The following is an 11,344-nucleotide window of genomic DNA, read 5'->3' as shown; positions in this document are numbered from 1 at the left end:
AGAGGCTGCTGAGGGTACTGGGAGGAGGGGACTTGGGGTGGGGAGGAGGTGTGGAGCAGGAGGCGGAGGCGGGGACTCGAGAGTCGGGCGCCAACTTGGGGACCGAGGTGACCGAGGCCGGGCAGTGGAGGGGGGGCAGCTTGGGGACCCAACGGGCGGGGCAGGTCGCTCCGTGCCGCCCACGCCGGATGCACAGCCGGCCCTCTTTGCGCCCACGTACCCACGTGAGCACCCCGCCGGCTACATTCCTACTCCCTGCACCACTCCTACCCCTGTGAGCCGAGAGTGCAGTTTCACAACCACGCACAAGTATACAAAGACACTGAAGCGCACGTACGTGCACACGCGTCTAAACAACGACACGGACGCCCGTTGCCCACACTCCGGCCGCGCTGGGCCGTTCCTTTGAATGCTAGAAGTGAGCGGAGAAAAGTTGGCGAAGGCTCGGGTGTACGGTTCCTCCTGCTCGGCTCCCCTAGAACGCAAGTTTAGGGTTAAACCTGTGAGCGCCAGGCTGCGCAGGAATCCTTACGGAGTCTCAACGGCCTTCTCAGGCCCTAAAAGCTGTAATTTGAAGAGGCGGCCCTCACAAACCTTGGTCGCCTGCCCCCGCCCCCGCATCTAGTTGTCGAAGTTTAATAGGTGGGTTATACTAGAAACTTCAACTTACTCAAGCATCAACTAGGCACGTCGGGGTTTGCACGGATGGGGATACAATGCTTTCCTCTATCGTGGCACCCTATTTTCTGATGCCCAGGCCTTCTTGTTTGGACGATTTTCCTGGCAAAGCCAGTTAAAGGAGGCTGCCTTCTCTGGGGTCATATGTTATCGGACATCTCAGGACAGAGTGATGGAAAGAGAGCAAGAAGCTAGGTATGAGTCTACGAGACAGCCCACCATGCAGAACGGCTTCAAGGAGCCCAACCCCCTTCGTTTCTTCCAGCCCCATCTGGCTCCCATTACACACGCCCACGGCAAGGAGGGTGGGGGGGGATTGGGCACGCGGGGGCTGTGTAGGCCTTGGGGAAAAGGGTGGTGGGAAACGTGGCGGACTGGCCAGAGGCACGGTCCCTTTAGTTCAAAACCTCAGCTCCGCCCCTCTGTTCCGCACTTGTGAGTGGCTTGCCCTGGCAGGGCGTGGGAGGCGTGGGCCGGGGCGGGTTCTACATTCCAGATTCATTCCAGACTGGCGAGGGAATCTCTCGGTTTCCAGTAGAGGGATGGGTACTTTATAGAGGAGGAACGATTTCAATAGCTTAGGTTTTTGTCTTCATCCTATCAAACGCCCAACACAGTAGAGATGTTAGGGAGTACACCCTTTCTCCCGGGCCCAACTAGATGGCCTCCCTTGGAGGTACTCCGGATCCCTTCGGGGTGTGTGGCGCCCCTCCCCCACTCCCTGGTCCGGTTATTTTGGAGTCTGGGCTGCCGGCGCTGGCCCCGGGTTTCCTCGTGCCCCCGCCCTCCCCCTGCCCACGCTCCCCGTGACGCACATCCTCCGCCCACGTTGCTTATGCTCCAAGCACTCCCCTCCCACAGACCCTCTTGGGGTGGCACTGAGTCCTGGGGTCTGGAGGGCGAGGGCAGCTTGTGGAATGGAGTGGTGAAGGGTAGGAGCTTGAAAGGAAACTGGAGCTTACAGTGAGCCTGGTCCAGGTCCAGGAAAGAGGATGATGGAGGGAGAAGCTGATTCTAAGGCCTTCGCTTCCCGGTTTGGGATCAGAAAAGGAGAGGAGACAGATTTCGCTGAGACACTTGTCCGGGTCCCTATGCGAACCTGTGTGTGAGAGTGAAACTACCGAGTGTGATTGGTAGCTTTGTTTTTCAAGACTTGCCATGAGGTTTAAGTAGAGACTGTGGAAACTGCCAATTGTAGAACGCCAGTCAGGTTGAAGACTATTGGCAGTATTTTGAGTTTATGTGTTTGTTTCTTTATACCTACTTGTATATCTGCGTGTCTGTAGGATTGTATCCGAGTCTCTATGTGTATTTTAAAATACATACATTAAAAAAATACAAAAAGCAACATCGACTTGTCAGGCCCCACCAGCGGCCCAGAGCGCCCCCGCAGCCCGCAGCCGGAGCTGCTGAGATGTCTGTTCTTCGTTTTCCTCCCACGGCTACCACCCCCACATACCCGCCTACTCTCTTCCGCTGAGAACAAGGAATTTCCAGCCTTTAGCAAAATGTGTGTGTGCGCTTGCTTGCTTGCACAGACAGGTGTGTGTTGGGGGTTGACAAAAGGGGAATAGGGACATTATTATTATTATTATTATTAATTATTATTATTATTTTGCCAATTTCATTTTCTGCTCGGACTCTCAACTCTCAAGACATCCTTACCTGCTTCCTCTGCTCTCCCACCCTCCGTCTCAACGGCAGAATAGAGCAACTGATATCATTTAACTAAAGTTTAAGGTTCTCTTTGTTGTCCAGAGCGATCTGTTCTAGGAAGGGAAACAGTTTGTATCTCCAGTCGTAGATCTTAAGGGGAAGGGTGGATGAGACCGAGGAAGGGAGAGGGTGGGTGGAGGAGGAGTGAGGATGGTGCGTGCCAGGATTGTCTTCTCAGGCACGTGGAGATTTTCATCTAGCAGATTGCTCCGCTCACTCCTCCCCCCACGCCGCCGTCACCTCGCCCTGCCAAATGAGACTCACTCAGCCAGGTTTGGCTCAAGCTCACCTTCCTCGGACCGCACTCCCTTCTGGACCCTCCTCCCCCTTGCCTCCAGGCAAAATTAATTCCTCCCACCCTCTGTGGGTGACAGTGTTTTCCATGTCCTTTAAGAAATATGTTTCATTTCATGTGTATGTGTGCCTGAGTGTATGTATATGCACCACACAAGTGCAGGAGCCCACTGAGGTGGCACATGGATGTTGGGGAAGGAACCTGGATGCTCTGTAGGAGCAGTAAGTGCTCTTAACCGCCAAGCCGTCTCTCCAGCCTACCCCGCAGCTTAAAAATATTTTATTTTTATGTGTGCCCGAGTGTATGTGTACCATGTTCGTGAAAGAGCTCACAGGGTCAGAAAAGGCTTCGGATCCTCTGGAACTCGGAAACTGAACTCAGTCCCTGGCAAAACCAGTACTCTCTAAACCGCTGACCCATAATTCCAGCTTGCCCCGCCCCCGTTTGTTTTTGAAGGTCTTTCTATGTAGTTCTGGCAGTTCTGAGTCTCACTATGTAGACCAGACTGTCTTTGAACCCACAAAGATTTCCTGCCTTTCTGTCTCCCGAGTGTCAGGATTAAATGTGTGCCCCCCCCACCCCGCTCCCCCTTAATCTATAGCCCTGGCTGGCCTAGAACACAGTATGTAGAAAGACTGGGTTTAAATTGAAAAATCCACCTGCCTCTGCCACTGGAGTGCTGAAATTAAAGGCGCACACAACCGTGGCAGGCTCCTGTGCCCTGCCCCCTTAGTTTATAGTGAGCTATGCAAGTCTAGCTTGTTGATATCCTGAGATGTCCATGATGAGTTAATATGCCAAGTAGCAAGTAGAAGGCTGAAATCCTTGCTGACAGTTAATACAAATATAAAGTAATGAGACTCCTTTACCTCTTTTTAGCTTTCTTTTTTCTTCTTTTTCTTTCTTTCTTTTTTTTTTTTTTTTTTTTTTTTTTTGGTTTTTCGAGACAGGGTTTCCCTGTGTGACAGTCCTAGCTGTCCTGGTACTAGCTCTTGTAGACCAGGCTGGCCTCGAACTCACAGGGAGTTGCTGGGACTAAAGGCATGTGCCACCACCCACTGCCTAGCCTCCTTTCCTTCTTTTAATACTGTGCCAGAATTCATCATCTAGGAAGTGCTACCCTTGCATTTACTTTGCAAGAAAAGCTTCACCTCTCACAGGTCACCCCAGCCTACACCTCTAAGGAGCTCACGGGCAGGTAGAAGAAATGGCCGTGTGAACAGCGTACAGGGAATAGTAGGAGACAATGTAAAGGGTGAGAGGCCAATCTGCCTGTTTAAAGGACTGAGATAGATGAGCATCTAATTTAGCAAGGAAGCAGTCTAGGATTTGAAGTATGAATAGAAGTTTTCCAGGAAGAAAGGAAGTCAAATAGAGAGAGACAAGAACATTTGCTTGCATGGAGGTATGACACAACACCAACTGCTTTAGAAACTAGAAATTCACATTCACTGCTGTGGGTGGTGGCTATTAGAAATGAAGATGTGTATAAGGCTTTACATTAAGGTTGGTTATAGACCATTGTGTCTGAGCTGTGGTCAGGGACCAGACCAGTTATAAAAATAATCAACCTACGGGCAGTGGTGGCGCACGCCTTTAATCCCAGCATTCGGGAGGCAGAGGCAGGCGGATCTCTGGGAGTTCGAGGCCAGCCTGGTCTACAAGAGCTAGTTCCAGGACAGGTTCCAAAGCTACAGAGAAACCCTGTCTCGAAAAACAAAAACAACAAAACAAAAAATCAACCTACTATTATATTCTGCTTTTCATTTTCTTTAATTTTTGATGTATATGGTTTGTGCCTGCATGTATGTCCGTACCACCTGTGTGCAATGCCCAAGGAAGGCAGAAGAGGGTGTTGGATCGCCTGGGAGTGGAGTTACCCCCTTGTGGGTATAGGGGAGCAAACACGGATCCTCTGGCTGGAAGATCAAGTGCTCTTAACTGCTGAGCTGGCTCTTCAACACCTATTTCTTCCTTTTTTTTTTTTTTTTTTTTTTTGGTTTTTCAAAATAGGGTTTCTGTGTTTAGCACTGGCTGTTCTGGAACTAGCTTTGTAGACCAGGCTGACCTCGAACTCACAGAGGTCCACCTGTCTCTGTCTCTTGAGTGCTATGATTAAAGGTGTGTGCCACCACTGCCCAGCTTCAACCCCAACTTTAACTGAAAAAAAATTGAAGGTGCTCTAAAAGATGACTCACTCACATCCAGTAACTGTGAAGCTTCTTTGTTACATTATTACTAGTCTATTAAAATGAGGCTGGAGAGGTGACTCAGCAGTTGAGAGCACTCCCTGCCCTTCAGGAGGCCCTGAGTTCAGTTCCCAGCACTTACATTTGGTGGCTTACAACTGCCTGTAATTCCAGCTCCACAGGATCTGACACCCTCTTTCTGGCTCCTAGAACACCTGCACGCACGTTCTATTTTTTTTTTTTTCCATGTGCATTGGTGTTTTGCCTGAATGTCTATGCGATGGTGTTGGGTCCCCTGGAACTGGAGTTACAGATGGTTGTCAGCTGCCATGTGGGTGCCGGGAATTGAACCCAGGTCCTCTGGAAGAGCAGTCAGTGCTCTTAACCACTGAACCATCTCATTGGCTACTGCACTCACATTCTATACCCCCACACAGACACTCACATATCAGTATTAGAGAAACAACAGCAAAAAAATTTTCTATTTAGCCAGGTGTGATGGTGCATACCTTTAATCCCAGAATTTGGGAGACAGAGGAAGGTGGAGCTCTGTCAGTTTGAGGCCACCCAGGTCTACATAGAGAGTTACAGGTCATCCAGGACTGCATAGTGACACCCTATGTAAAAAAATCAAACAAACCAAAACAACCCCCCAAAAAACAACAACAAAATCTTTCTAACTATATTTAGTTTCTGAAAGTTTCTCCATTTGATGAGTATCAGATATCAAACAACATCAGACTTGGGATAGTGTTCTAGTTATTTTTTTTTTATAAATTTCTGTGTAGGGATGTTTTATCTGCTTGTACACCGCATGTGTGCAGTGCCTGTAGAGGCCAGAAGAGGGCATCAATCATATCCACAGGAACTGGTAAGCAGCTGTGTGGATGCTGGGACTCTACCCCTGGTCCTCTGCAGGAGCAGCTGCCGCTCTTCCTGATGAGGCATCTCTCCAGCTTTATAGCTGGTTAGAGATATGGTGGAAATATAAAGAGTCTAATGGAGTGGAAGAGATAGACGTGCATTTAGAAGGAAGGACTATGGGTTACAAAAACACTAGGAAAGCCCACAAGATGGCCCCCAAGGCAATTTCCAGGACCTGTGTAATGGTGGAAGGAGAGAATGGACTGCACAAAGCTGTTCTTTGACCATCTGTCACAGTCATGGACATACACATGCAATTATTTTTACCCCAAAGGGGGCGAGGCAGAGAGATGGCTCATTGACTAACTTACCTGCTCCCAAGCCTTGAAGACCATACTGGAGACCATTCCATACTGGTGACTCACACGGTGGAAAGAGAACTGGTTCCTGAAGTTGCCCTCTGACTTCCGTGTGTGTCCCCTACCCTAAATAAACTTACAGAAGTCACTAAAATGTTAAAGAATTAGGGTGGATAGCTTGAATGGAAGTAAAAGACTTTCCCACCTGAAAATGCCAGTCAGAATGACAAGGTGCTGGGTGGAGTCAGTGGCAAGGGGAGAAAAGAGACAGACTCAAAAGATAGAACACAAAAACAGTAGGATTCGGTGATTGATTGCTCCAGTTATATCCATCAAACAGTCAACATCTTCAATTCTTTTTTAAAAACATTTATTTATTTATTTATTTATTTATTTATTTATTTATTTATTTATTATGTATTCAGTGTTCTGCCTGAATGCATGTAGGTCAGAAGAGGGCACCAGATCTCATAACAGATGGTTGTGAGCCACCATGTGGTTGCTGGGAATTGAACTCAGGACCTTTGGAAGAACAGCCAGTACTCTTAACCTTCTGAGCCATCTGTCCAGCCCCATCTTCAATTCTTTACAGTTCTGACACTCAAAAAATTGTGATAAGTAATTTTTTTCATAACTTACTTGGTAATAAAAGCTAGTTTGGGGGACTGGTTTGGGAATACAGCTTTATGGTAGAGTACCTACCTAGCTTGTTGGAGGCCTTTTTGGTCCCCGACATAGAAAAAACAAGCAACCAACCAAGCCCAAGCCCATCTAATCTGACCAGAACTCATTTTGCGACAGAACTTGAAGAAAACCTGCAGGAGGTACTTTTCATTCCTTCCTCTTTTCTTTGCACCACTGTTCATATGTATTGCTACAGAAATACTGACTGTGCTGTTCTAGATGGCATTGGGATTGCTCTTTTACATAGTGAATATGTACCATGTTGTCCTTCTAAGTTCAAAAAAATCCTCAAACATATTCACCATCCATATTTCTTTTTTTTTTTTTTTTTTTGGTTTTTCGAGACAGGGTTTCTCTGTGGTTTTGGAGCCTGTCCTGAAACTAGCTCTTGTAGACCAGGCTGGTCTCGAACTCACAGAGATCCGCCTGCCTCTGCCTCCCGAGTGCTGGGATTAAAGGCGTGCGCCACCACCGCCCGGCTACCATCCATTTCATACCCTGTTTACTCATCAGCCTTGGCCTGAGTTCTTTTGACTATTTGCATAAGTTAGATCCACCTGCAGATAATGAATATTCATTGTCGCTTTTGCTATATAAAATGCTGAAGGTGATTCTTGAAATATTTTGAACAGTATCCTCAGTATTAAAAGAAAGATACAAGCCAGGCTGTGATGGTGTATGCTTTTAACCCCAGCACTTTTGGGAGGTAGAGGCAGGCAGATCTCTGTGAGTTTGAGGCTAGCCTGGTCTACAAAGAGAGTTCCAGAGCAGCTTAGGGCTACACAGAGAAACCCTGTCTCGAACAAACAAACAAACAAACAAAAAGTTAGCCTTCTTGAATTACTAACTTGAAATGACCACACTCACTGAGGTGATGAGGTGTGATGTGTTTCTGGGTAACTAGGCCAATCTGCACATTGGAAGAGTGAGTGGTCAGTGATTTCATGTAATTAGTTCCCAGCCCTGCAACCAGTCTACCTGTGTTGGCCATTAGTGAAAACAAAAGAGAAAGCCCAGCAGTGAAAATGGAAAGGCCTGGCTTGGTGAGATCGCAGGCGTCTGCAATCCAATTGGGGATAGGAGATCAGGAGTTCAAGGTCATCCTTAGTTACACAGTAACCAAAAACAAACAAAACAAAACAAAACAGAAACCCAAAAGCCAGGCCCAGGAGATGGCTGAGTGGTTGGGAGAACTTACTGATACTGCGGAGAACCCAGGTTTGGGTTTTGACACCTTAAAAACTGTCTGTGACTTCAATTCCATGAGGTCCACAGACCTTTCCCGATCTTCACAGGTGTTACATGTATGTGGTACACAAACATGCAAGCAAAATAGTCATACACATTAAATAAAAATAAAAAGAATAAATCTAAAGCTGCATATGGCGGTGTAGGCCTTTAATTCCAGCACTCAGGAGGCAGAGATAGGCAAATTTCTGTGAATCTGAGCCCAGCCTGGTCTATAAATCGAGTTCCATGACCAGCCAGGGATACACAGTGAAATCCTGTCTTGAAAAACCATAAATAAATAAAATAAATATTTATTATAAAATTAATAAAACACACAAAAATTAGTTATTAAGAAATAAATAATTCTAAAGCAAACAAACTAAAAAACTAAAAATCATAAAAGCCAAGAAAGAAAGACAGGGCCTGAGAGAAAATGAGGTATGCAGAGTGGTGACAGGTGCCTGGAATCCCAGCACTTGGCAGGCAAAGGCAGAAAGTTTGAGACCAATCTACACAGGTTCCAGGATAGCCAGTGCTATATAGCCAGACCCTATCTAAAAAGATGCACATATATAAAATCTGTGTGTATCACATGCACTCACATTTATTTACATACAGAAGTGCATTGCCAGAGTTTACTTTTTTTTAAAGATTTATTTATTAATTATGTATACATCATTTTCCCTACATATATGGTGCAGACCAGTAGAGAGCACCAGTTCTCATTACAGATGGTTGTGAGCCACCATGTGGTTACTGGGAATTGAACTCAGGACCTCTGGAAGAGCAGTCAGTGCTCTTAACCTCTGAGCCATCTCTCCAGCCCCAGAGTTTACTTTTCAAAAATAACTTTTGACTTACTTGAAAACTGAAAAGCTACTACAGGCTTTCCGTTTATGTGCGTACATTCCCCCCATTATTTTCCAGTGATAGGGTACACTTGCTACCCTTAGTGTATATTACTCACACCTTAAGAAAAAACAGGTGTAAGATTTTATCTTATTCTGTTTTGGGCTTGAGAGATGGCTCAGTGGTTAAGAGCACTGCCTGCTCTTCCAAAGGTCCTGAGTTCAATTCCAGCAACTACATGGTGACTCATAACCATCTGTAATGAGATCTGGTGCCCTCTGGCATGCAGGCATACATGGAGGCTGAATACTGCACACATAATAAATAAATCTTTAAAAAAAGATTTTATTTTTGTTTTTTTTTTCTTCTTTTTTTTTTGTTTTTTTGTTTTTCGAGACAGGGTTTCTCTGTGGCTTTGGAGCATGTCCTGGAACTAGCTTTTGTAGAACAGGCTGGTCTCGAACTCACAGAGATTCACCTGCCTCTGCCTCCCAAGTGCTGGGATTAAAGGCGTGCGCCACCACCGCCCGGCTAGATTTTATTTTATTTTTTTAATTTTCAGTTATGTGTTGTTATGTGTGCACATGCATGCAGTGCCCTTGGAGGCCAGAAGAGGGCGTCAGAACCCCTGGAGCAGGAGTTACAAGGGGTAGTCAACCAGCCAAAGTGGGGGTGCTGTAAGAGCCGTACCCACTCTTAACTGTAAGGCCAGATTTGCACCCCCTATTCACAGTTTTTTCTATAGTTACTGAACTAAAATCTCAGTTTTTTGTGATGCACTAGGTTCCTTCCTACTACATGGCTTCTCTTGTCGGCCAGGCAGAGTATGTGAATATAAACACGGAGGCTCTGGTGATGGGCAGGGAAGAGGTGACTCAGGCTTGTAATCCCAGTTTTCTTTCTTGGAGCTTTTTAAGTTTTTTCCATTTCAAGATCTATAATATTATATTACATGTACTTTACTTACTCTCCCTTATGTGGGATAGTTTCTTAGTCGTTCCTTGTTTCAAATAAACATGATCCGTTTTTGTTTTGAGGTAGGTTCTAGATGTGTAGCACAGGCTAGCCTTAACTTTGTGACCTCCGAGTGTCCCGCATGCTGGCATTAACAGATATGGGTTACCATGCCTCCTGCTTACCTTGATATTAAAGAAAAAGTTCACATCAGTTGGTCAATATATGTGTGCGCATGCGGGGTATAGGTGTGTGCCACAGAACCAGTATGGATTGTGTGGGGGTGGGGGAGTGGTGGGGGGTGATGCTGGTGTCCACAGAATTAGTATGGATGAGATCAGAGCACAACCTGTGGGAACAGGAGTTGGTTTTCTTCTACTGTGTAGGTTCTTCTACTGGGGATGGAACTCAAGGCTTGAGTTATAAACACTTTTACACACTGAGCTATCTTGATAGGCTATATATATGTGTGTTGTGGATGTATAAATGTGTGTGTATAATAAACACACACATACACACACACACACACACACACACACACGACACAGGCTCTCAGGACTTAAACTCTATAATCCCAGCTAGTCTTCAATTCTCAGCAATTTCTGCAAGTAGTGCACACGTACTGCCTGGACCACAAATGCAATGGCGTGTCGTGGGAGGCAGCCTAAGACGCAGAAAGAACTTAGATGTGAGCTCAGAACTACTTTTGTCTTTCCTTTGTCTCTCTTAGCCTTAACTTCCTTTTAAATGGAGATGATAAACCCCGGTTTTGCTCCAAAACCACCCCTCCGCCGTGTGACTTAGGCTTTATTTCCGCGGCGCTGGTGATCGAAACCAGGGCCGTGAGCATGGTCCAGCTACATCCTCCGTCAAAAAAAAGGGAACTAAGAAATTATGTTTTGAGGTCTTGTTTTCTGTTCGTTTTGTAGTGCTGGAGATCGCAGTTAGTGCCTTACAATACTTGACCGTGCTCTACTATCGGGGTACATTCTCAGCTCTACGCTACGTCTTTTTTTTTTTTTCTAGACTACATTTTAAAACGTCGTTTATGCCTACAAAACCTTGACAACGCACAATATTCCTGTATTTTAGGTTGAAATCTTGTCAGAACTTTGGGGACAGGGTGTCAATCGTTTTACCTTAAGAAACTGTCACATCTGAATTTTTTTTTTTTTTTTTTTTTTTTTTTTTTTGGTTTTTTCGAGACAGCGTTTCTCTGTGGTTTTGGAGCCTGCACATCTGAATTTTATTCGTAAAGAAAAAGAGACTTTCGTAAGGAAAAAAAAAAGCCAAAGTTAGCATTGGCTTTCCTATAATAAAAAGATCGACATAGAAAGGAAAGAAAAAGCAGAAAGAATTCAAGTACCGATGGGAAGCTGCAGTCCAGAAGGGCCTCGCCCATTCTGACTTTCTATTGGGCAAGTTTACCATCAATCTCACTTGTAAATAAACCGGGGCCGGAAGCAGGTTGGGTAAAGGGTGGGAGCTTCCTGTCGCCATTGCTAGGGTTAGGGTTGTTAGGAGGT

The sequence above is a fragment of the Chionomys nivalis genome, chromosome 25 (genome assembly GCF_950005125.1).
Source record: "Chionomys nivalis chromosome 25, mChiNiv1.1, whole genome shotgun sequence".
In the NCBI taxonomy this organism is placed as follows: Eukaryota; Metazoa; Chordata; class Mammalia; order Rodentia; family Cricetidae; genus Chionomys; species Chionomys nivalis.
The sequence above is the reverse complement of the archived record's forward strand: the minus strand, read 5'-3'. Positions refer to the sequence as shown.